Source organism: Globicephala melas, chromosome 3 (assembly GCF_963455315.2).
Source record: "Globicephala melas chromosome 3, mGloMel1.2, whole genome shotgun sequence".
Taxonomy (NCBI): Eukaryota; Metazoa; Chordata; class Mammalia; order Artiodactyla; family Delphinidae; genus Globicephala; species Globicephala melas.
The window spans coordinates 70,616,050-70,631,424 of record NC_083316.1 but is presented as its reverse complement, the minus strand read 5'-3'; the positions used below and the strand labels follow the sequence as shown (position 1 = coordinate 70,631,424).

Below are 15,375 nucleotides of genomic sequence, written 5' to 3'. Positions count from 1 at the left end.
TTCTCTATTTATAAAAACAGTTAAGATTGAAAATTATACATGTGGTTGAAATTTCTATCACTCTATTCTTAGTACAACCTAAAGGTGTTCACAGGAAAACATGGATTTAGAGTAGAAAATGAAGAGTTTTATGAAAGCAACCACCCTTTCTAGTTCGAGACTCTTTTCATCCTTAAGTTTTCCTAGAAGAATTTTTCAGCGAATATGTTTAGCTAATTACTTGCTCATGGGTAGGAAATGCCTGGGTAGGAAACCTCACCTCATATTCCCACTGCTCCATTGCTTTAAGTTCTAGAAACCTCCTTTGCCATACCATGATCCTTACTGACTTTTCCCCTCCAGACTATGCTACATTCGTTTTCGTCCTCTCCCTCTCCCCCTCCCTCTCTCCCTCTGTCTCTCTCTCCCTCTGTCTCTCTCTCCCTCTCTCCCTCTGTCTCTCTCTCCCTCTCTCCCTCTCTCCCTCTGTCTCTCCATCCCTGTCTCTCCCTCCCTCTCTCTTTCCCTCCCTCTCTCTCTCTCCCTCTCTCTCCCTCCCTCTCTCTCTCCCTCTGTCTCCCTCTCCCTCTGTCTCTCTCTCCCTGTCTCTCCCTCCGTCTCTCCCTCCATCTCTCGCTCCCTCCATCTCTCTCCCTCCTTCTCTCTCCCTCTCTCCCTCTGTCTCTCCCTCCCTCTGTCTCTCCCTCCCTCTGTCTCTCTCTCCCTCTGTCTCTCCCTCCCTCTTTCTCTCCCTCCCTCTGTCTCTCCCTCCCTCTGTCTCTCTCTCCCTCTGTCTCTCTCTCCCTCTTTCTCTCCCTCCCTCTGTCTCTCTCTCCCTCTTTCTCTCCCTCCCTCTGTCTCTCTCTCCCTCTTTCTCTCCCTCCCTCTGTCTCTCTCTCCCTCTTTCTCTCCCTCCCTCTGTCTCTCCCTCTGTCTCTCGCTCCCTCTCTCTCCCCCTCCCTCTGTCTCTCCCTCCCTCTGTCTCTCCCTCCCTCTGTCTCTCTCTCCCTCTTTCTCTCCCTCCCTCTGTCTCTCTCTCCCTCTTTCTCTCCCTCCCTCTGTCTCTCCCTCTGTCTCTCGCTCCCTCTCTCTCCCCCTCCCTCCGTCTCTCCCTCCCTCTGTCTCTCCCTCCCTCTGTCTCTCTCTCCCTCTGTCTCTCCCTCCCTCTGTCTCTCTCCCTCTGTCTCTCCCTCCCTCTGTCTCTCTCTCCCTCTGTCTCTCTCTCCCTCTGTCTCTCTCTTCCCCTTGTCTGCTCAGCAACCTCACTAGGTGTGTTTTCAGCCTAAAGCCACACTGTAACCACAGCCCTTTCCTCCCCTACCCTTTCTCTAGAGCAGCTTGTACCTAGTATCTGGCAGGCTGGAAGCTGCCTGTGGCAAAAGAATTCTGAACTTTTTGTTTGTTTACCAACAACCACTATCCTGCGTCCTATAAATATAACACTTAAAATACATCATAAATGTAACACAGAAAATATATTAAGTTATAAAACATCTTAGAAAGTAGCAGAATCTAGAAGTATCACTAGCTGTCCAACTCATCTGTCCCAGTAAAACAGCAATCTATCTGAAAAGTGATCTAAACGTTGTGGGGTTTTTTTTAATGCTTTTGAATACGATCTTAATCACCATTTCCAGCGATGTGTCTACATACCAGCTGCAGCCCTGCTGATTAGAGCATCAATACCAATTGATTTTCTAACACATACTCGCAATGTCTATTGTATCTCATCGCACACTGTACACTATTGGTATTTAGCCAAAGCTAAGAGGAAAAAAAAGATTTTGTGTACAGAACACATGGGCCCCAGAGAGTTTCATAATTCCCAGGAGAACAGAAGAATCAGGTACTGAATGTCAGGCTAAATGGTTTCTTACAGTTAATGTGTTTGGTGGCCACAGGCTCAAATAATTCTCTTGTCCAGAGCCAGGGTTACTCAGCTGTATAATGACTTCTAAAGTCGCTCCTTCGAAAAGGACTAAGGATTCATGGCTTTAATTTTGCCACCGATCATATGAAAAGTACACTCCATAGAGTACTGAGCAAGCATGCACTCTCAGCTTGCACTATAATGAAATTCTAATTGTTTCTAAAGTTTAAGAAGGATAAAATGGTTAATCTCCATGATGACAAAAGGAAGCCAGGAAAATAAAGTGACACACTTGAATGAACTGTGAGGAAATAAAGTGCACAACATGCGATAATGCCATGACTCCGTGTTATTGTGCATTTCTGGGCTGAAAAGATATGGCTTGATGGGTAATTTGTCATGCTGTGCAATAGAGAACAACAGTAAAGAGACTTCAGACAGAAGAAAATTACACAAATAGTAGGGTGGAAAGGTATAATTGAAGATGGCAAAAGATTGAAAGAAAGACATTTAAAATTACTGTACTGACCTACTAAATGCACTTGGGCGTGGAATCCTGGCCTCACAAGAAGAGGCATTAAATGACTGCGGGCTGTGACACTACTGCGGAGTAATGCCAATCTCCTGCGCTCTCAGAGGAGAAAAACACAATGCGCCGCCGAGCTTCGACAGCCTCGACCTGCTTTCTTTCCTAGAGGAGACAGGGCTTCTGGTGAACTTAGGAGAAGTTTCCTAAATAAGTTTTGTGTTTTTTTAAAATTATGAGTAGATTTCGTTGAGTATCTGGGGGGCTTAACTCCTTAACGTTCTCTAGTCAGTAGATCTCCACTCTGTAAAACTGCAAAACCACTGTAATATTTTTATTAATGAATTCAGGCGAAAGGATTTTGCTTCTCACATCTGGTTAAGTTTCTTCAGCAATGAAGAGTCCAAGAGAGCGGCATGACATTGTGCAAAGCACATCCCTAAGTCTGAGAACAGGAGACACCAGCACTAGCCCGGCCTCCTCTGCGGGCTCATTCATCATGCAAGGCTCTGGGCAAGGGGCTTAACCTCGCTAAGCCCGGTCCTCTTCTAGCAGAAGGAGAAGTGGACCACTACTTTCCAAAGATTTCCAGCAGTCCCATGATTCTACCCCAAACAGCAGAACCTCCAAAAAGCTTCTCAGGAAAGGTTATTTCTTTCTCCTTCCCAGGCTCTTAAAGCAGGGGATGTCCCAATCAACCATACTTTGTAATGGCAAAGGTCATTCATCTCCTTTGTTCCCTTCAGTTAGAGAATATGCCTTCTACTTGTCATGAGTACATGGGAAACTTATGTAATCATGACAGGTAGATTTGCAGTGTCTGTTAATCATCAAGTTCTTTCTATTTCTTACATATAACTGCATAATCACAACGTACCATAAAAAGTTCATCTTAATGACAATGAAGAACTTATTACAGGAATGTGATATTTACATTTTGAGGTCTTAATAAAACAATTTTCTCTAGATGACATCATAAGGAATACATTAAATTAAGAGATTTCAAACTTGTAAGGGTACATTTAAAAGTACTTAGAAAGACTACACAAAATGGACTTGTGACATACTCTGGGAAAACATCTAGATTTGCCTTAGAGATCTTTAGAGACTCACTAGACAGCTGCAAAAGGTCTCTAACATCACAAATAGGATTGGGGGCCAGATTTCATTATGAGATATCATTATATATTTTTTCGTTATTCTTTTTCTTCAAGTTAAACATTTCAGGTTTTTAATATTTGGTATGTTTTATATTTGTATATTATAATACTGAGGATAATGAGTAGCAAGTACTATATACAACTCTATCCAAAAGCATCTTCTCATTAATTTATTTCAACATATGAAGCTTACTTTAAAACTTCAAATGGAAAATGCATCGTAGTAGAATCTAGCAAAATCTTTCCCCAACTCCATGGCCTATCACTAGTATAATACACATCAAAGAATAGACAGAAAGGTAATTTCTGACTAACATCAATAAAATCATGTATTAATTATTTAATTAGAAATTCCAAAAATCATAAAACTAAAAGAAACATCAGAAAGTCACCCGAGGGACTCCCTTGGTGGTCCAGCGGGTAAGACTCCGCACTCCCAATGCAGGGGGCCTGGGTTCGATCCCTGGTCGGTGAACTAGATCCCACACACATGCCACAAGTAGGAGCCCGCACGCCACAACTGAAAGATCCTGCGTGCCACAACCAAGACCCGGAGCAGCCAAAATAAATAAATAAAATATTAAAAAAAGAAAGAAAGAAAGTCACCTGAGCTGGAGTTTTATCACATGGGTTAATCTTTTGAAGAATGTAGTGAGGAAAGACTCAGTCTTCCAACAGACAAAGACTCATCCATCCAACAAATGAGTCTTGATGAATTTTAAGGTCTCATCCTACTTTGGGATTGTATAGATACACATACTATGCTTGAGAATATTCTATTCAAAATAGTTGGTCATATCAGAGTCAAAAAACTCCTTAGAATCCACAAGACTCAGTTTCACTGCCCACATTTCATGACTATTTATAAGTCTAATCAGGACCATAAAAGTTATTACCATTCTTATCAATGTAGAAATGAACAGGTCCAGATGCTGTCATTTAGTAAAAGAATAATAAATCATTCATTCATTTCTACATTTAACAAAATTTACTAGCTCCCTATGATGCTGGGAAGCGTGCTAGGCACCAGGAATAGAGGGGCAATTAGACAGGCACGAACTCTGCCCTCACAGAGTCTAGTTGAGAAGAGCAGGCAGTGAATGAGTAACAGTGAAGTGTGGTGAGTGTTAAGACGGGATAAGTACAGGGAACCAGGAGACCACACAAGGCTCCGTTAAACCTCCCAGGCAAGATAAGGTGAAGCTGAGACTTGAGGAGTGAGTAAGGAAGCTGCTTTTATGCAACATACTCTCTCACTTCTGTGTCTTTGCACCCATTTCCCTCATTCCCTGCATAACCTCCCCACCTCCTCATTCCTTCTCAGCCTCTTGGATTTAGTTTGGGCAGCATCTCTTCAAGGAATTCTTTCCTGAATCCCCCATCTCCATCAATCTAGAATGAATGTCCCCCTCTGCCCCACCAATGCTCACACTGAACCATACATATCTATACCCACCAGTCCTGTAATTGCCTGTATAGGCTTGGCCTCTTGGGCTAATAAAATCCAAGAAGAGGTTTCTTTGAAGCTCTGGGAAGTCTTTCTAGCTCTTCTAGAAAGGCTCTGAAATAGCCCCTGTAACTTGATAGCCATCTTGCTACTAGCCACTGATGAAGCTGTTCTACCAAGAAGGTAAGGAAAAAGAATGAAAGGGAAACGAAGTCAAAACTACTGGATTAAAATGTACCTGAATTCCACCCTCTGGACTTTCAGTGGTGGAGCCAACAAATTTCCTTATTCCTAAAGACATTTGAAGCTGGGTTTTCTGTTACCTATAGTCTAAAGCATAGTGACTGACGGAAACACCATAGATGAGAATCATGTCTTTTTTCCTTAGCATCCAACATACTATTTTGCCCATAGCAATTGTTCAATAAATCCTTCTTAAATAAATGAACTAGGTGATTCAAAGAAAACAGCTGACAGCAATGAAGTCAAAAATTTTGTACCTAAGAAAACTGAAAACAAATTCAGTTTTCAACCAGAATTTTTAAGTGTTTTAAAACTGTAATTCGAGGGACTTCCCTGGTGGCGCAGTGGTTAAGAATCCACCTGCCAATGCAAGGGACACGGGTTCAAGCCCTGGTCCGGGCAGATCCCACATGCCGTGGAGCAACTAAGCCCATGTGGTACAATCACGGAGCCTGCGCTCTAGAGCCCGCGAGCCACAACTACTGAAGCCCGTGCGCCTAAAGCCCGTGCTCGGCAACAAGAGAAGCCACCGCAATGAGAAGCCCGTGCACCACAATGAAGAGTAGCCCCTGCTTGCCGCAACTAGAGAAAGCCCGCCACGCAGCAACGAAGACCCAACGCAGCCAAAAATAAATAAATTAATTAATTAAAAACAAACAAAACAAAACACTGTAATTAGAAAGTATGATGCTCGCAGAGGTTTCCTATACGGTAAAGAAAGAAAATCTTGTCCTCTGCCGTTCTAATCCTCCTCACTCATAGCCGTTTATGTCGCCCCTACTATGCTCACAAGACAGTTCCTCTTACACCCTTGTTACCCAGGGTCCTCATATTTTTTAGCCACCCCACTTTCAAAACCTGCTCTCCAGAAAAAGCTGGTAAGCTCACTCACACTGAGTTCTATGGAGCTGATTTAAACCAAGTGCTATCATTTCTAGGGATATCTGCAAAATCCAAAAATTTTAATCTCTGTGCCACCTCAGATATCAGCAAACAAGTAAAGGAGGCATTTGTGGAGCCCGATAGCCAACTCTGTGGTCATGAAACAACAGGAAGAGATGCCTGATTTCCTTGCAGACAAGGGCAACTCCAAACATTGTCATCAATGGCCAGCCCTACAGCTCGACAGGAACCTACTCTTGTTCCATTTTCTTAAGAACAAAATAATCCAGTAACCAGTGTACCACATCCACCAAGTGATATTCGTGCCTCTAAGAAGTTCTGACTGTAGACTTTATCCCTGCGATGGGATTTAACACCATCTGGTCTGTATCGCATTTGGAACTGAGTAACACCATGATAATAAGAAGCATCTATACTAGAAATTCGCCTACCTCCAAGTCCTATCAGGTAATTATAAACAATACCTGCTTTACCCCAACACTGAGCAAACTCAGGATTCTTGGTTACAGACCCCAAACTCAGATGAAAAGTAAACTCAAAACAAAAGTAGATGTCCCTAATGTTCCAACCTAGAACAATTACAAATTGTTTTGGCTACCTTTTATTTGGCAAATCAGATATTCCACAGCCACCTTTACTGCCAAACATAAAAGCATCCCACTGTACACCTCAGCAGAAGTGCTTGTATATCCTTAATGTCTTTCCAAGCAATTTTATGCAGTCAGCACCCTATACGTAAGGAAAGGAATGGATGTGTGTTTATGGGTTTCTTATAATAACAATGAACCTTCATAATCAGACCCACTCCTTAATTTTCGCTTACTTTTTTATGCAGCTGCATGGATACTACAGAGCGAGACAAACACAAGAATGAACATGAGACTTGAGTGAAAAAAAAAGAAAAACAGCAACAGTACAGCCATCCAAGGAGCAAGTGCTGAGCTTGTGAAAAAAACGGCTCCCATTCTTATTAAATAATAGTGTTCATGCAAGGACGTCTGAAGTACTCTGCAAGGCTAATTAGCACAGATCAATGTACACTTACCTCTTCAGAAGGCTGAAAGGTGTGTAGTGACTATGCGTCATTAAAAATTTACTTGACCATGGGCATCAGATGTCCATGAGAGAATGACCCTGGTGAGCACTCTAAGTTTCCATTTTGCTCATATCATCCTCAATACATCAAAAATGCCACAGACACCATTACTATCATTCATGCAGCCTCATAGCAGCTGATGTGCTATATATGTTTGAGAGGGTGGTATCAATTAACTATGTTATCTATGAAGCCATACTTGCAATTACTACCACTTCACAATTTATCATTAACACATTTGGCAGATTTTTTTTTCCAAAGTAACATTTATTTAAAGGTTAATCAAAAATCTTAGAACAGCATTTATTATAATGTGATTTCTGATAATTGACTAAATCAGTGGCTCGTAAGAAAAACACCCTTGTCTCGGTCCTGCTCAGTATACACCACAGTGCCATTTGGGGAAAAGAAATACACACTAGAAATGTTCATTTCAGACCTCGTCATGGAAGATCATATATTAATGTAATCAGGTGGTACATTTACATGCTCATTAGTAATCCATCATTAGTCCAAATGCTCACTATTAGGAATAAATGTACAGCGAGTTGTTCAGAATACCCAGAAATAGTATTTCTTATTTAAACATTCAGAATAAGCTGACTGAAATAAGTGCACACCTTGAATTTGAACTTTCAGGGCACATCACTAAAGTCAATCAATTATGTCAGGACACTCTTCTATAATAATCTCAATTATAAAATTCCTGCCCCTCCCTTAAGGCAGGCAGCAGTGGGGGAGAGTTCCGATATCTAAATCTTTCTAATTCACTGTAACTGCAAAAATCCCTGATGAAGTGTGTGTTTAAATGTTATGCTTTAATACATAGCATGCCACTAAAAACCATATTAGTTATGCCTTATGCTAGTTAATCATATGTCAAAATCTGTAAAATCTGTTCTAGCATGCTAAGGTAATTTAACTGCAATTAATCCATCAAAGAAATAAATAAAATGTAATAAATGCCAAATAATGTAACGTCTTTGAAAACAAACCACTATATACACATTTATTCTAAAAATACTTATTAGCCAACACCACTGAAGGAAAAACAGAGTGAAAATTAGATTTACTGAATCTTCTTCCCATTAGTAGCTAGCTTGCTCTAAACTTACAAATGGTTTAAAAAGGTCTTTGTCATGCTCTGGCTTTCCAACTAAAATGTGAGCAACCTGAGGGTCAAAATGCTTCATTTTTTTTATCCCCTGTGCCTAACACAATGTCTTAATTATAACAGGTGTTTGGTATTTATTGGATGGAAGAATGAATGATTCAAATATGCACAGACTAGATTCTTTCATCATAATGTTTAGGACCTAGGAAAATAGTCCTACTTTTCCTTCTGGCAAAAATTGTATATTGTACTTTATTGGCATTTAACTAAAGTTAGTGTCACTTTCTCCATTAATTCTTTCCTTTTTTCATAGAGTCAGTTAGGAACCAGCAACAAAGGTTGGTGATGTGTTTTTGTACTTCTTCCTCCAAATGAAAACAGTGATTGTCTTTTCAGGGATGTAATTTAACAGTTTGATGGATACAGTTTTGGACCAAGACTAGGAAGGCCAATTATAAGTCCTGGGTCCAGTCAGCAAGAATTCATTAAGCATCAAGTACATCCCCCACACTATGCTACAAAGGAGTCAAAACATGCCCCTGTTTTCCAGACCATAAATCAGAGGAGAAGACACATACGTGTTCATTCAACAAGCACTACCGACTACACTTTACTCCATGCAAGGCATTGAAGACTTGACAGCCAACAAGTCTCAGTTCTCAACAAGGGGCTATCAAAGAAATGAACCGGTAACTGAATGTCAAGCAAAAAGTCATGAATATCTTTGAAAAAATACAAACGAATTCTCATTGGAACCCTAGAAGAGAAAGCTGGTGAAATCACGGAAGTCTTAAGGAAACAGGTGGCATAAAAAGAGATCAAGAGAATCTCCCAGATAATGTAAATTATAGTACATTCACTAATGACAAGGATGGAAAGTAAGGGTCCATAAGTTTTCAGAGCAAGTTATTTGCTTTCTTGATAATGACTGAATCTATTTGTTCTTCTCATCAAATTCGTTTTGGTGACATAAAATGATAACTTTTAGATTAATGACCAACCACTCAGTACAAGGAACGCAGAATTTGCCTTTAAAGGTTCCTGATGATAACTGTAGCTGTGAAATCTCAAGACTGAAATTATCACGAGGATATTACAATAAACAAGACTTGCCTCTTCCACCACTACCCCACTCACCCACATGTGGCTATGAGCACTTGAAATGTGACTAGTCCAAACTGAGTTGTGCCGTAAGGGCAAAAATAAACACTGGACTCCAAAGACTTAGTTACAAAAGAAAATGTGCCAATAATTTTTATACTCATTACCTGTTGAGATAATATTTTTGGATATATTGAGTGGAATGTGTATATCATTAAATTACTCTCACATGTATCTTTTTACTTTTTACTGTGGATACTAGAAAATTATTGAACTGTGCTAGTCTAAAGGCATTGTGAAGAAGAATAATTTTTTGAAGCGTTTCATGCTAGAAAGGATTCAGCAACATGCACTGGCATTTTAATATGATGGTCAGATACAAAAATTCTATGTAACAAACCACTCAATACATTCCTCCCCAAAACGCACAGTTAGGAAACAAGAGCATCTCTCTTGATGAACTGAATCTCCTGCCCCACTCTGATCTGATAGTGGGTGGCGTCGGTTTTCACACCTCCCTTTTTCTCTGACTGGCAGAACACTTGAGTCTAAAATTCAAGTTACTCAACTTCAGGCTTCTTTGCAGGAAGGCCATGAATTTCTGGTTCAGTTTAATCCCACCCCTTATTTCTTACTTGGCTTCGTTCTGCTCCTTACTGTATGCGTCTTACTGAAAGTTATGAAAAAGCTTTTTGGAACTAGGAAGAATTAAATAGCAGATAAGAAAGTGAGTGAGCCTCTGACTATGGTGTAATCAGTGGGAGGCCACTCTCCGGGGACTCACTATGTCTGTGGCCCTTCTCCCTGCTACAGGTGTGAGGCAGAATGGATTTTTAGCAATACCAGGTCAGTACTCACATTTGGGATCATAAATACAGCACGGGCCCCATCCAAGGCTGTCACCCAACCCAAGGGTCAGTGAGACAGACAGGCATAACATTCGAAGGGCACAGTGAGTTCTGCAGTCCCATGCAGCTGTAGGTAACATGGTCTCAAATCAGGCAGAGAAGGAGTGACTACTTGAATACCTAGAAATCAGGAAAGGAGTGGTCATTATCAGATCTGATCACATTCCGTAAGCCACCACAGTGCGATCTAAAGACAGAGACAGCATCCAAAGACCCAAGTTGACTTAGCAGAGACCTAGTCCCATAAAAAGAGAAAAGGGGATAATTTCTGTGACTGTGAGGCCACACAGGCCCCTGGAGCTAGGCTCAGAGTCAGGCCCTCCCAGATCCAGCGGACTACAGAGACTCGAGCTGAGAACGAACAGTGAGCCTAGCAGTTGTAGTTGGGCCACCAGATGTACCCACTGAGGGAGAAAAACTCAGAGGCTCTAAATATGCTTCCTATTGTCATTGGGTTTGGTCCAGGAACTGACAGGATTGGCTACAGGTGGGAGCATAAGTACATTCAGCTCAATTTTGTTCAGGTACACACAGGGCAAGGAAGTCAGATGGTGGCAGTGCCTCTCTCTTTATAAAGTGGAGGAATTACATTGGTGCTCATTCAACTCTTATTCCAAAATTAATGTTTCAAGGATATTTAGGCTACCTAGAAAAAACCATTTCAGAGCTTCCCAAATCTATGAAAAAGCCACTGCTTCCTGTTAATCCCTATAGCTCTCCAAGAAAAATGCTGTAATATTATTTAACAGTACTACAGAACCAGACTCACATGGTACAATCTTAAGGTTGTAGGAAAAGTACACAACATGTGGAATGTTATGTAACCTTAAGAGTCCTTATAATAAATACATTTAAAAAAATAAGAATAAGAAATAAGTAATAATTTTCTAAGATATACAGAGATAGGATAGGATACAGAAAAGATCATGGTCATATAAAAATCAGGACCACCCAGTTGGTACAAATTACCAGAAAATAAGAAAGAAATATTCTGAGTCAGCTGTATCATTGACATGGTCTGGTTTCTTTTCATAAATGGTTTTAAAGGATTTAGCACACAAATAACAAGTTTTTATTTCAGAAAATCAAAATTAATAAAATGTCAAAATAAAAAGTAGTATACAACTGGACACCACAAAAAAAATGAGAAAAAGTCTCAGGATCTGATCAATAATAAACTCTCTGTTAAATCTAAAATATATTATTTCTATCTTAGCAAAATTTGAAAAAAATGGATCAAGACCCCATCGATTCATCAATTTTTTAAAAAAAAGAAGAATGAGTTCAAAAGATAGAGCTAAGTATGAATTTCACAAAGTAGACATAGGCAATTTCATATTGGCTGCTATGTTCATAAAGGTAAATGACACAAACAAAGCTGCCTAATCATACACCTTGAGACTCTATTTCAGGGAGACTCAGATTGGATTAAAAAGTCTACGGATGTTTGCTACCCAGTGAATATTCCACTAACACACACAGGTACAGACTCAGACACCCTCCTTAGTCCAAGGGCAACTCCAAGGAGGTCTTCCTCACACTGAGAGGAGGGGTGAGTTTCTGGAACAACAAGAACAACAACAAATAACATCAAAATATTTCCAGGGTTTCGCTAGTGGCACAGTGGTTGAGAGTCCTCCTGCCGATGCAGGGGACACAGGTTCATGCCCCGGTCCGGGAAGATCCCACATGCCGTGGAGCGGCTGGGCCCGTGAGCCATGGCCGCTGAGCCTGCGCATCCGGAGCCTGTGCTCCACAACGGGAGAGGCCACAACAGTGAGAGGCCCACATACCGCAAAAAAAAAAAAAAAAAAAATATATATATATATATATATATATATATTTCCAGCTTATACATTGTAAGCCCATCTAGTCATGGATTTGTGAAATACAGACACAGCCTAATAAAATTCTAAGAAGACAACTGAGTTGTCACAATGTGACAAGAGTATGAATTCACATTGAATGGCTTTTCTAGTGCTTCCTACTAAATATGAATAGAACCAAAATATGTCTCCCAACATATCAGAAACAATATATATATTCTACTTAGTTTCAACGGGGAAAAACTTTTATAACTTAAGAATACTCAAAATATGTGACAATCTGTCACTGAATTAAAATACATTACAGTAACAAGTGACAATGTATGTACCAAACCCACTGCAGCTCTGTGTTCGTCCTCACACACAAGGGCTATTTCTAAACAGGTCAGAGTAAAACTCTGGCTGACGGGGGTTGATGGCAGGATAGGACCTGAGATGAGCCAAAACTGTGTGTAATCCAAAACTCATTGATACTTAAATTTGGAATAGGTCTTTGAACTTACATCTGAACATGTTGTAAGAACATGAGACTCCTGTTACTGTATACAGGCTCATCCTTATAAAATGTTTGCCTTGTATGGTGACGATATTTTACTGAGGCCTTAACGAGTAGGGCACATCGCTCTGTGTGGTAAGGGTGGAGGAGGGTTACTCACAAGCCTTCTGCAAGTCCATTACCACTAATACATGCCTCTCAAATAGAAGCAGGGCCTGACTGGGAAGTTGTAGGAGACAAAGGAGCAGTAGAGACCATTGCCTCTGGACTTGGGAATAAGGTACTCCTCCATACACATACCCCATAGTACTTTCCATTAACTGAGTATTATTACAATGTATTGTAACTGGCTATTTCGTTCCTTGTATCTTCCATGAAATTGCAAGATTTTTAAGAAAAACCATTTGATTTTGAAATAATTAAAAATTCACAAAAAGGTGCAAAGAAATGTCCTGTGACTGTGCTGTGTACCCTTTCCCCAGTCCCTCTCCCCACTCCCAGTGTTAACATCTTGCATAACTACAATAGCAAAACCAGGTAATTAACATTGGTACAATCCATAAAGCTTATTCAGACATCACCAGTTATGCATGCGCTTATTTGTATGTGTGTGTATATGTGTGCAGCTGCATGCAACTTTATCACATCTGTAGCTTTGAGTAACCACTCCACAATCAGGACACTGAACTGTGCCATCACCACAGACTCCCAGTGCTACCCTTTCATGTCCACACCTACTCCCTCCCCTCCCCTCTCACCCCTGGCAACCACTAATCTGTCCTCCAGCTCTGTAATTATGTTATTTTATGAATGTTATATATATATGGAAACAAGCAATAATGTATCTGTTTAAGGTAAACTCTTTTCATGCAGCACAATTTCCTTGAGGTTTATCCAAGTTGTTGCCCATAGCAATAGTTGATTACTAGTTATTGCTAAGTAGTATTACATACTATGGATATATCACTGTCTGTTTAACCATTCATCCATTATGCTCATTTAGGTATTTCCAGTTTGGGGCTATTAACTAATACAGTTGTTATGAACATTCATGTACAAGTTTCAGTGCGAAAATAAATGGCAAGATTTTTAAGGGGATAGGTTGTGTCATATTCATCACTGTATCTCCAACACTTTATAGAACACACAGTAGGTACTCAAAATACTTGCTGAAGGAATGAATGAAAGAACCACAACATTGCCTCTAAATGGCAGGAAATAAAACAGAGCTCATCTTGTGGAAAAAACGTAATTAGTTGGGAGGAAAAATATCAGGAAGAGTTCCTGGAAGTTGCACAGACAGTTTAAAGACTTTAGCAGTGTTCCAAAGTACACACACACACACACACACACACACACACACACACTTCAATTCCAACATTTTTCACTTTGTTTCAAGTATTGAGCTTCATGTGAAGATAGTGTTTGAATTAATAAGCTACGGTTAAACTTTTTAAGAAACAATTGGAGAGACTTCCTATCTAGCCAAGATGAATTAAGAGGGGCTGGATGTACCCTCCTTCTTAAAACAACAACAACAACCAAACTCTGACAAACTATATGAAACAATGATTTTTAAGACACAGGACATCAGGCAACAAAGAACAGTTATCCCTGAGAGATGAAGAGCCAAGGAGGTGAATCTTACGAATGTCCTGCTTACTGTCTTGAGGGTTTCTTGGCAGTGGCACAGGGAGGGTAACTCAAGGGACACAAACTCCCCGAGCTGAGGAAACAGAAGTGAAGGCATGGCAGAACAGGGTGGCTACAGTTCACGGGTCAGAGCCCATGGCAGAGAGCTGCTGCACAGAGAAAGTTCTCCTAAGATCTGCAAAGAGTCCCACGCGGGAGTTTAGCAGAGTATTGATCTGGGCAAATGTGTGAGGAAACTACACGAGGCTGGGTATTCCTAACCCTAAGGAATAAATGGATCTAAGCAATGATCAATACCTGCTAACATCTCAAATAGAGACAGAACCAGTAGTTTTGCCCAGCCTTCTCCAAATGAATCTGGTCAGGTTCCTAGTCTTAATTACCAACTAACAGGATAGACATGGGACAGAGGACCTTATTAAACAACTCCACAGGAATGCATCAGCAAATACAAACTATGGAAAGCTCTACAAGCACAATCCAGTTTTCTCAACAAATAAGGAAAAATAAATACACTGAAGGGGAAACCTATAGATTAAAAGAGAAGAGAAATATCAACCAATTGCAAAGTATGGACCTTATACGTATTCTGTTTCAAACAGTAAAAAGTAATTACAAAAAATTTTGAGGCAATTGGAAAAATTTGAATATTGATTGTACCTATTTGACAACAATAAGAAATACTGACTTTTTCAGTGTGGTTTATTTTTTAGATGTGGCTCATTTTCTCAATTTTAAAAAAAAGTCATAATCTTTTAAAGATACCTACTGAAATATTAAAGGATGAAGTGATGTCATGTCTGGGATTGGCTTCAAAATAATTTGGGATGAGGTGAGAGGTGGTAAGGGGATATGATGAAACAAAGTTGCCTACAAGACAATAGTTGTTGAAGTAGGTGTAACTGTATGCAAGTTCATACCGTTCTCTCTACTTTTAAATATGTTTGGAATTTTCATATAACAAATTTAGATAAATAAACTTAAAAACACACAAATAAATACATAATTGAGGTGGTCGTTAAGGACTCAGCGGTCACAGTCTGAATGAAAACA

General features: G+C 40.2%; 1 long non-coding RNA gene across 3 annotated transcripts in view; it reads right to left on the bottom strand.

Annotated features, from left to right (window-relative positions):
• The window catches only part of LOC115847545 (uncharacterized), a 390,948-nt gene that overhangs the window by 355,847 nt on the left and 19,726 nt on the right, over window positions 1-15,375 (bottom strand). For 2 of the 3 annotated variants that reach the window (XR_009563414.1, XR_009563413.1), the window contains exon 4: window positions 7,552-10,467. This is a non-coding gene — a long non-coding RNA (uncharacterized lncRNA). Of the gene's footprint in view, window positions 1-7,551; window positions 10,468-15,375 lie in introns of those variants that run through there. The other variant, XR_004037401.2, reaches the window with a different exon arrangement.